General features: G+C 36.7%; 1 protein-coding gene across 5 annotated transcripts in view; it reads right to left on the reverse strand.

Annotated features, from left to right (window-relative positions):
- The window catches only part of LOC113070736 (IQ motif and SEC7 domain-containing protein 2-like), a 64,401-nt gene that overhangs the window by 15,021 nt on the left and 37,238 nt on the right, over positions 1-12,142 (reverse strand). The gene's annotated exons all lie outside the window — the stretch shown is intronic.

The following is a 12,142-nucleotide window of genomic DNA, read 5'->3' on the forward strand; positions in this document are numbered from 1 at the left end:
TTTTCCACCCTGGTGTCCCGTACTTGTATGGAGTGGACAAAAGATTGAAGTGGGGGAAGGAAGAAACAGCAATTTCCTTTTGAGCTGTACTCGTAGGAAAGTTAAATCAGAAATGAGATCTCTTTAATGTCTTAACTGTGTCTCCTAGTAGGAATGAGATCAAATAAGAAGCAGCTTTGAATATTTGTTTTCTCTAGAGAAAAAACAGCCCAGTAATCTCACGTTTAAGAAGAAATGTCAGAAATGTCGCAAATTGTGTTCATATTTGTCGAAATTAATTAGGCTGCAAAGAAATGTAAACAAAAACTCAAACATTTCCCATATTCATAATCATCTAAGCCATAGCATTCACTTTAAAACCATAATTGTCACTGGTGTATCTTTATATTTTAGGAGAAACATCTGAGACAAAACTGATGCTTAAATGAGCTGAGTTCTTAGTTTCATTTAAATCTCTTGGAATATTATTTTCCTCTGGGTACTTCAACGTTTTTTTGTTTGTTTGTTTTTTTCTCATTATTTACTCATTATTTACATACTGTAGTTTTGCGGTGCACCATCCAGCACTCCAGTTTAGTAGGTGGTGGAAATACAACTTTTACATTGGTACATAGGAATGACAGAATCTGGCAAAACAATTCTGCCCCCTCTTGGACTGGAGAGTAATGGCGGCCAAACAATTGTACTATTAATCTTGAGCCACATGCACTTTTTAGTTGACAATTCTGCATGCTTTATTAGTCATTTTAGCACAATATACAGTCATTAAATTCTATCCTTTTGTGTTCCATAGAGGATGGAAGATCATGCATGCTTTGGAATGACATGAGAAGAAATAAGTGTTTTAGCTTGTCAATAGCTGTCAGCTACCTGAAAACGATTTTTACTTTGACTATAAACAATAAATGTATTTATTCAAGTATTTGTAATGATGCAATTGTTTGCTTTCCAAATTTTGTTTGCTAGATGGCGTCACATCTCCACAGTATGAAAAGTTCATTTGATACTCCACAGCTACAGCAAACATATATGCTATTAGATAAGGCTACTTTACATAAGCAATGAACTAGTTTCAAAGTTGCTTTAACTGGGTGTCTATGCATTATCACAGTTTTCTAATTCTAGCTGTCTAGTAACTTGAAACCTGCAATTGCATGAACGTAAATCCCATTAACGTCCTCTGAATGAAAGCTACCAGTTATATCACAGAGGTTTGCAATGCACCAAAATTAGTTTTACTTCTGTTTTACTTTCATACTGGTTTGGAAGTTGGCCGTACTTTAATTTAGCCCTTCACTGCAGCATGATGTAGAAATACAATCTGGAATCTGCTGCCTAATGACAAACCTGTGGTGCTGTTTTATTCTGGGAATGCTGCTGTAACATCTGCTCCTAAAATCTTCCATTTCCCCATCCCTCCCACTCTGTTCCTCACACACATGTAAGAGTGAGGGAAGCAGGGTTGCTTAGTGACAGTTGCCATGAGACCACCGTGGGAGGTGAGGCAGTCATTAAAAAGAGTGTTTCTATAGATACGGAGCACTAATACAGTAACCGTGGGTGTTGCTGGATAAGTTGCAGGTTGTGAGATTGTAAGACTTTGAATGTTACAACAGATATATACCTCTTATATATATTTATAGGTATCTATGGTTCCATGAAGCACCTCTAACATGGAAACTTTCCATTGCATAACTTCTTTATAGTGGAATAAGGTTCTTGAAAAAAATGCTATCTATATCTATATATATAGATATATTATTATGTTTCTGGCTATTGGTGTATGAGAGAGACTGGGAGAGTCTATAAGAGGACTAATGGTATTGTGTCTTGAACAGTAGGTGGGCCAAACACTAGAACTAACCCAAATATGTGTCTGTTGTGGAAATAAGCCCAAAAAACACTTCCCACTACTGGCCATATTTAGAAATAACTTCAAGAAAGAAGAAGCCCAAAGGGGATTATATTTAGAGGACATGGCAACACTGGTAGCTAGGCAAGTTTGTTTTAAGCATATTACATTTACTGAATCACCCAGGTCCACAGTATAAGGTGGAATATGTTATTCATTTGTAAAACCAGAGAAATGCCAAAACTTCCTTTTTAAGTTTAGCTGCTTTCTTTCAACTCATCTTCATTTTCTTTATTCAGGTCATATTTGCTGTTTGCAATAAAGAACAAAACAGTACTGACAGAGCAGACTCCTGATCTTTATTTAATTTAACCCATATGATTATGATGAGTGAATTAATTTTCTTTTATTATTTTCTCTTTCTTACTGCAAACATCAAATCACTGATGGACAAACGTTTAACAGCGTGTTGGTCTGTTAGAATCTGAATAATCAATATCAGCGCTTTATTAAGAATGGAATCATGTGAGTCAGTATATTATATAAATGTATGTGTTTTTGTTGCTATTTTCTCCAGTGTTATAAGAGATGTATCTTTATTTTTGCTTTCAGTTTAGGAGTAAGCAGTCAGGTGCTTGTTAAACAGACAGGAATGTTGTAGTAACTTGCTGAGCAGGTTGCATCAGAAACATATGTCCAATTAAACTTTTATAAGAACAAAATGCTCAGCATATTTTATTCTGCAAATAAATTCACAGGCACCAGAGCCAGTTTATATTCAGCAGCCCCAAGAGGTACTTGAACACTTGAGCCAAACTTTAAAAAGGCCAAACTACTGTAAGTGACATTTATGTAAAGGAAGACAGCATAAATAGACCTTTCCAAGCAAACATTTAAAGAGACAGTTCATCCAAAAATTAAATTCTGTCATCATTTATTCATTGTTTTACACATGAGATTCATTCTTCAGATATTTTGTAGAATGTGTAACCAAACACTCGACTACTTGACTGTTATAAAATGGAAAGAAAAATGAACATTTTGCTTAACAACTTTCTTCAAAATATGTTTCGTGTTCAACAGAAGAAGGAAAGTCATACGGGTTTGGAACAACCTGAGGGTGAGTAAATCATGACAGAATCTTTTGTTTTTGCGTGACTATCCCTTTAACAAAAGAGTCAAACTATAAAACAAATATATTGATCAAATTGAAGATAAGTGTTTGGGCACTTTTTGATTGTTAAATTATAAGTAAAAAGTTCTAAAGTCATTTATTTGTGGATGTCATCTGGTCTGATAAAAACTAATAAAAATAATAATAAAAAAAAAAAAAAAAAAAACCTTTTAGACCAATACTACTAATACAAATGAATAAACAAACTGCTATATATAACATTGTGTAGAAACTTCCGGAAGAGTGTGTAAATACAATACTAATACTGTCATAATAAATCAGTGGCAGGTCAGTTCACCAGAATGGTGAAAGGCATCTCTTCTGATAATAAGCTGTAATTGCTGACTAATTAGGGTGAGACTATGGGCTGTGATCTGCATTCATTGTCTTCAATCACCTTGATGTAATTAGTCTGATTATATACTAATGGGTGGGAAGACTCCTTTTCACAGTGCATTATATCAGCACACTGAGCAAGCATCAATAACAAGCTTAACAGCAGACAAATTTCAACAATGTGCTGTTGACAGCTATGACTGAATGGTGCAGAATGCATATTTTATAGCAACTTTTGTGTTTTTACATATTTTTAACCTGTTGGTATCAGGTGAAAACTAACAAGGGCCCATTTCAGTCCATTAAGATGACATGACGCGTCCTGAAGACACTGCTGTAGTGGTTTCAGGACAAGTGTCTGAATGTCCTCAAGAGGCCCAATCAAAGACTGAAAAGTCCCGAAAAGGCCTTCCAAACAGTCTTACAAGGAATAATGGGAGAAACTGACCTTAAAATATTGCAACATTTTCAGTCTGTGGTGATATGATATAATACATAAGCAAAGCTAAAAGTTGTGTAGCATCATAGAGTCAATGGGGCGTGATGAAATAATTATTAAAGAGAATCAGCACGTTATTGAGGAAACAGCTGTCACGACCAGCTTAAAAAGAGGATCAAATTTAGTCCATTTAACGTCACAGATTTCAGATTCTCCAGCCAGTATGTAATCAGTGCTATACAGACACGCTAATCTATGTTGTCAACAGAGATGAAAAGCTGTTTAAAACACACACAAACACACACACACACACACATGGCAGAGTGGGTAAACGCAGTGAAGTGTTTCAGCTGTCGTTCCAATATTTTCATTACTGGCTGACTGACTGACTGCCGACACTATATTTTCTTTTTCCTTTTTTAAATGACACACAGGCCGGCTACAGATGGAGCATTTCAAGGTTAAACGTTAATTGCCATATATATATATATATATATATATATATATATATATATATATATATATATATATATTACATACATGTAGTGAAATTATTATCCTTATAGTCCTTGTCCCACAAGGCAACAAAAAATAGAATCAGCTATGAATTAAGGACATACACCCACATAATAAAATGTAATATAATAACCTGTCAAGAAATGAGATGTGATCAGAATATAGAAGTGCAAATAGAATATTAAAAAAATTCTTATGCAAAATATACAAAAACGCAAACACCAAATAAATGAATATAAAAACTGATCTCAAAATAGGAGACTTGGATAAATTAAAATGCAAGGCAGTGTGTAGAACTCTATACAGATTTTTTCATGCATAGATTCATATTTTGGTCATTTTATTCATTCAAATGAATAAAAAAAAGTGGTATGAAAAAAATAATCAAAAATTTAAATTAATTTAATTTAAATTAATTTAATTTAACCCTACTAGCTTTCTTGGATATTCTTTCAAATGTGTTCCTAATAAATAAATGAAACAGATTTATAACAACATAAGGGAGAGTAATTTTTTTTTTTTTTTTTTTTTGGTGAACTTCCTGTTTAAGAAAGATACATTTCTTTAGATAAAAACAGACTACTTTCCTCAAAAACGGTCATATTTCCTCTTGACATGATTAAATAAAATACTAAAAATGAAATGGTGTAGCCAAGCGCATCTGAACACAACCACAACAAGTTTCCCCACGAGCTGAGCCAGCAAGCAATCCCACAATCCATTTGACCAGAGCTACACCTGAGGGTCTGTGTATTAATAAAGCGCTTACCTCTTCTCTCTTCCAGTTTTCACTCTATCCTGTCAGACATCTCCCATACTGGTGATTACTCCTCATCCATCCTCAAAGCTCATATTCACTGTTTTCCTCCCTACACACACACAGCTCAGGGTCTCAAAGGAGCTCCTGCCATCTCTTCATCACACACAGTCAAACACAGAACACACTTCCACTTGTTTTTCTCTGCTCTACCTCAAACATGTTCATCTGTTCAGTAGCTGCTGGCTATAATGAGCACACAGTCAGTAAAGGCATTCAAATCAACTGCATTATATGGCAGGAAATAATGGTCCTAAAAATAAAAAGACCAAAGTGCAAATATGACCACATCATTTCCTCTTCTTTGACAGAATAACGTCATTCTCAAACAATTACATAGAAACACTGACGCCTGAGTTTCACACTTAAACTCTGTATATTTGTATATCAACTCTGATATACAAATATACTCTGTATATCAACTACAGTTACTTGAACTTCAGACATAAAAACTTGTACTGCCTTTACTAATATATCTAATACTTTTTTATAACTTTTATCAGTAATGCACAAACCCTTTGGTGTGATGGGCTTTGAGGACAGTATTGTATAAGACAATCATAAGAACACTTACCATGTTGCTGCAGAGACAGTCAGCCATGCACACTGATCCTATATGGCACAACCGCACCCTCATACACACACACACTGAAGAGTTGAATAACTACATTTCTGACAGGCTTTTGACAGCTCAAGCGCAGGGATAAATAAAGCTGTCTGATGCACATATGGTGGTAAATGCTGAAATATTAACACACACAGAAGTGAGGAAAGAGTGGGGGGCAAGTGTTAGAAAGAGGCGAGGAATGGTTTAATTTCATACATGCATTCCTGAACAGCATGTGTGCAATCAAAAAGGGGGCGGGGCAAACTTCATGTGCTTCAGGAACAAAGCTGGTGAAAGATTCAGATAAACACAGAGTTTGCAGTCATGACGTTTATTCATATCTACAGCAAGTGCGACGTTCATTTCAATAATACCGCCTTGTTTTCATTTTGTAAATACAAGTTCTCAATACTAGTGGCCTTGAGAATCTCATTTGTTAGTGTGCTTCTGTTCCCTTAAATATACATATGCATATCATTAAATATGTATGTCATTTAAAATGTCAACTGGATGCACTATTGTACATCAGTCATTCTCAGGAAACACTGAGAAAATGTATGGTAAGGTCTATTGTCTATTTTCAATAAAGCACAGTCACATTCAAAACAAGCAGCTTTCTGCTGGCCAAAGTAACACATTTGTGTAATGTAATGTTATTTAAAAATGTATTTTTAATATTTTAAGAATGTTTTCTCTCAAAACCATGAGAACACTATATAAATCATTTACTAATGAAGTCATAGAATGTTCCATAAACATTACTTTAAAAATGTTTTTCCAAACATATACAGTCTTGTTCAAAATAATAGCAGTACAATGTGACTAACCAGAATAATCAAGGTTTTTAGTATATTTTTTATTGCTACGTGGCAAACAAGTTACCAGTAGGTTCAGTAGATTGTCAGAAAACAAACAAGACCCAGCATTCATGATATGCACGCTCTTAAGGCTGTGCAATTGGGCAATTAGTTGAAAGGGGTGTGTTCAAGAAAATAGCAGTGTCTACCTTTGACTGTACAAACTCAAAACTATTTTGTACAAACATTTTTTTTTCTGGGATTTAGCAATCCTGTGAATCACTAAACTAATATTTAGTTGTATGACCGCAGTTTTTTAAAACTGCTTGACATCTGTGTGGCATGGAGTCAACCAACTTGTGGCACCTCTCAGCTGTTATTCCACTCCATGATTCTTTAACAACATTCCACAATTCATTCACATTTCTTGGTTTTGCTTCAGAAACAGCATTTTTGATATCACCCCACAAGTTCTCAATTGGATTAAGGTCTGGAGATTGGGCTGGCCACTCCATAACATTAATTTTGTTGGTTTGGAACCAAGACTTTGCCCGTTTACTAGTGTGTTTTGGGTCATTGTCTTGTTGAAACAACCATTTCAAGGGCATGTCCTCTTCAGCATAGGGCAACATGACCTCTTCAAGTATTTTAACATATGCAAACTGATCCATGATCCCTGGTATGCGATAAATAGGCCCAACACCATAGTAGGAGAAACATGCCCATATCATGATGCTTGCACCTCCATGCTTCACTGTCTTCACTGTGTACTGTGGCTTGAATTCAGAGTTTGGGGGTCGTCTCACAAACTGCCTGTGGCCCTTGGACCCAAAAAGAACAATTTTACTCTCATCAGTCCACAAAATGTTCCTCCATTTCTCTTTAGGCCAGTTGATGTGTTCTTTGGCAAATTGTAACCTCTTCTGCACATGCCTTTTTTTTAACAGAGGGACTTTGCGGGGGATTCTTGAAAATAGATTAGCTTCACACAGACGTCTTCTAACTGTCACAGTACTTACAGGTAACTCCAGACTGTCTTTGATCATCCTGGAGGTGATCATTGGCTGAGCCTTTGCCATTCTGGTTATTCTTCTATCCATTTTGATGGTTGTCTTCCGTTTTCTTCCACGTCTCTCTGGTTTTGCTCTCCATTTTAAGGCATTAGAGATCATTTTAGCTGAACAGCCTATCATTTTCTGCACCTCTTTATAGGTTTTCCCCTCTCTAATCAACTTTTTAATCAAAGTACGCTGTTCTTCTGAACAATGTTTTGAACGACCCATTTTCCTCAGCTTTCAAATGCATGTTCAACAAGTGTTGGCTTCATCCTTAAATAGGGGCCACCTGATTCACACCTGTTTCTTCACAAAATTGATGACCTCAGTGATTGAATGCCACACTGCTATTTTTTTGAACACACCCCTTTCAACTAATTCAACTAATTGCCCAATTGCACAGCCTTAAGAGCGTGCATATCATGAATGCTTGGTCTCATTTGTTTTCTGAGAATCTACTGAACCTACTGGTAACTTGTTTGCCACGTAGCAATAAAAAAATATACTAAAAACCTTGATTATTCTGGTTAGTCACATTGTACTGCTATTATTTTGAACAATACTGTATAACTGTTAGTGTATAGTTGTGAGAATGTTCCCTGTTACACTTTTATAAAATCTATATGTGAAAATCTATCATCCTCACATGAAACTCTCAATCATGTGGATTCCTGTGACCAATGACTGGATTTTGCCTACAAAAATTTTTCCAAATGGCAAATTTTACCAACAATGGTAAGTGTGACAGCACATTCATAATGCTATTGATATAAATCTAATGTGTAATGCCAAAATGTTTTTTTATTTGGACATCAGCTCACAAAATTGTTCAGTTGTAACATTTTCTGTGACCACTTCTGCTATATTTTTTTTTTCATTTTCAGGCAAAAATGGCAGCATGTCCTGATAATGATTGACTTTATTCATAGTGGCACATTCAGCTCTAATATATTCCTCCTACAAGAGGAAACAACAAGAGTAAACATTAATTATGAACAGTAGGTTAACACAGTGAGCACAGTGACATTTGGGATACTATTCATTTACAACAAAGGGTCTCAATTAAATGTGTCTGAAATGTGGATTTAATTATATTAAAATGTCAGCATAGAAAGGAAAGATGAAAGATTGTTATATTTATAGTCAGCAGATAGTATAAGCGTTTCATAATCTGACATCTCACACGGCTGCAAACTCACTCTATCTTTGTTCATTGTTCATTTAAACATAAAGCAGCTTTTATTTTAGAGAAGCATTACTGAGTGTATCTGATATTTCTGTACAGAGAAATATAGAAGTACACTAATAATAGAGGTTAATAGACACACAAAGTACTGTTCTCCTGTTTATGCACCAGTGCACTGTACCCAACTGAATACACTATTAATTTAATGATTGATATGATTATGAAGTTTTTCAGTTTCTTTACACACATATATAACAGCAGTTAATCATGACTAGACAAGCTATTCAACATACAATTACAAAAACTGTACCAAAAGAATCACAGAGTCCTGTTATCACAGAGTTCAACCAGCTAATGTCAATCAAGCCGTTCCACTCATGCTGATTGGCTGCAGGTTAGCGAGAGGAGGGGCTACTGCACCTGGAGGCGGTGCAACAGAACTGATGGACAGATTCAGTCTCGCTCTCCTCCTTCTCCTCCTCCTCACTCATGATGAGGGACAAGAGGGTCAGACAGTTGAAAGAGAGAGATACAGTGACAGAAAGTCAGAAAAAGAGAGATGAGAACACATAAAGAACAGATACAAAATGATTGAGTTTAAAAAACAGATACAAAATGATTAAGTTTAATTTTATGTACCTGAAATAAGCTAAAAGAAAGTGCTACACCATTGATATGTTAGATTGATTCATAGTGTTCAGACAGACTGCTTTGCTCAAATGTGTCCACTAGATGGCAAACTCAACACATTCCACTAGATGATAAATCACAGCTTTATGTGTCATCTGTTCTGGAGGGCCACAAAACTTTTAGCCTGTTTGGAAACTGTATAGTTTTTCTGTATAACAACCAATTGCTTGCTACTGTTTAGCTAAAGTGTATAAACAATACAGTGACTGTAAGCACTCTTTAATTTGATGCAAATAAAAAGGTTGTGAGGGACACACTATATGTGACTGTTTTTAATATTTTGTATCAATGAAATTTACTTTTACATTGAACTAATTGGTTAACTAATTAATTTTGTTATCAAAATGCAGTGCATATACACTTTGAACAATACATTTGAAGCAACATCAGCGCATGGCTGGAAGCATCTGTACAGATTTCGTAGCAACCAACATCTTAAAAATGCACTTGAAATCACTTTCATAAACATTTTCTTCAGAACGACTTTATGAGCGCTTTACACAAAACGTCTTCTCGTTCCATGAATGAGGCCAACTGAGCAGACTGTAGTTCAATCCATCACATCGTTTTTCATCCGCATCGAATTAAATGGCTCAAACCCATGAGTGAATCACACTCAGAACGATACTAAATGAAATTAAAGAGTGAAACATGATGATATTAGAGTGAAGAAAACCGGTAAGTGAGTCTGTCAGAGTCTAAAGTAATGAGGTTGCTTTTATTTAGGGAAGCATTCTGCCAGAAGACGTGTGCACGAGGCTTTAAATGGCACAGTTGAGGAAAAGAGGATAGAGAGCGACAGATCAAGTTCACACTCTGTCTGTCTCTTCTTCTACTTGCTCTCAATCATGGCTTAAACTGAGCCAGCCATGTTTGATCCTGTGTGTACACAGAGTTAGCGAGACGCTGGAGGAAGAGAGAGAGAGAGAGCGAATGAAGGACACTGGTAGACAACGTCAGAGAAATAAATGAAGAATTGATGGGGGACGAGGTGAAAGTTGTAGTGACTATATATGACAGGCATCCGTCAAACTGTAAGACATTAATTAGTACCTCTCACTTCCTCAAGCGTCTGTCTGACAAGCCTCATCTAGCTTCTTCTCTGACAGAGCTGAAGTGATCACTTCCTCTTCCACAGTCCCTGAAGTGTCCTTCTCTCAACACTTCACAGGGAGGCCAAGAGGAAGGACACACCACCAACAAAATGTGACACACCAGGTGAGGGTAGCAGGTCAAAGGTCAGTGTGGAGTGTTTGGTAAAAGGCTGGTGGAAGCACAGACGTTTAGGAGAAGTGTTGGTGAATCAACAGATTGCAAGACAGTGGAAAGACAGAGTCCTAACATCCAGACAGGTTGTTTAAAAGCAACAAGTGATAAATCCCATCTCTTCCATATTAACCCTCACTGATTCCATATATACACTACCCCTTAAAAATCCTGAGTTGGTAAGATTTTTGTTTGTACTCACTAAAGACTTTTGAGCAATGCAATTTCAGAAAAAGGGTACAAAGTTGGCACTGGAGTGGTACCCTAAGGTACAAAAGCTAAACGTTACATCTTTGTACCTCATTATACCCTAAATGGCACATATTAGTACCTTTTGAAAGGGTACCACCTTTTTTCTGAGAGTATGAATATGTTCAGACTGGCTGTGGTTTTATGAGGACAGAGAAATTACTTGATAATGGACACTTGTTGCATCACACACATTTTAAAGTGGTGTTCACAATGACAGCATTTTGCAGCAAAACTTTTAAATTTTAATGACAGCTGATGATTTGTGGAGAGAGTTTTTTTTACTTTTATTTACAGAATAGGACATTGTGTGCAGACAGGAAAGTAGTGGTAACAGAGGAGCGGGATCGGGACATGAACCAGGTCAGACTCAAACATGGGCCCTTGAGAGCCAACAGCGCACATAAGTTCAGTGTAGTTTAACTTGCAAATGAGCAGTGATGAAGTCACCAATGGGAGGTGGATCATCTTCTGCACTCTCATTGGTAGTTTCTGCATTGTGTAGCTGCTCATTTGCATTTGTCACTGCAAATGGCTGTAATTGTGAACAGTTCTTCAGGATGATGTGGGAATCTCAAAAGGGGAAATGGGCTGAAGTGGCATTAAGGAATGCTGTGGGAACAGAAACTAAGGGAACTAAGGTATTTGGGCCCTGTCGGCCCTCTGCTGGCCCTTACCTGGCCCTCTCTGAGCACCTGCTGGAGGCCGGCTCGGGTCTGCCCAGCCTGGAAGGGCAGCAGAACTGATGGTGACTGTGGCTTTTAGCTGGCTGATGGGAAGTGAAGGTGGAAGCTGAGGAGAGATGAGTGATTGTGGAGCAGCTGGAGGATGAGTGTAGTCTGACACCTCTGAGAGAGACAGAGAAAGGGATGGAAGGACGAGTGGAGAGCAAATAAAGGGACAGAGATGGACAGAGAAAGAAGCAGATAAGCAGACGATAGCAGAAACATGCAAACAAGCAAAAGCAGTTCACACAATACAGGAAAAGTTAGAGAGACAATGTAATGAGATGTTAAAAGTGTTAATTAGTAATGTGAGATCAACTTAAAAATTAGTCTTAGCAGCAATTACAGTTACACACACACACACACAAAAAGATAATTTGGCCCAAATTTGAACAAATAAACTCGAATCTGTTACAGGGAAATGTATACGTTT

Source organism: Carassius auratus, unplaced genomic scaffold (assembly GCF_003368295.1).
Source record: "Carassius auratus strain Wakin unplaced genomic scaffold, ASM336829v1 scaf_tig00005214, whole genome shotgun sequence".
Taxonomy (NCBI): Eukaryota; Metazoa; Chordata; class Actinopteri; order Cypriniformes; family Cyprinidae; genus Carassius; species Carassius auratus.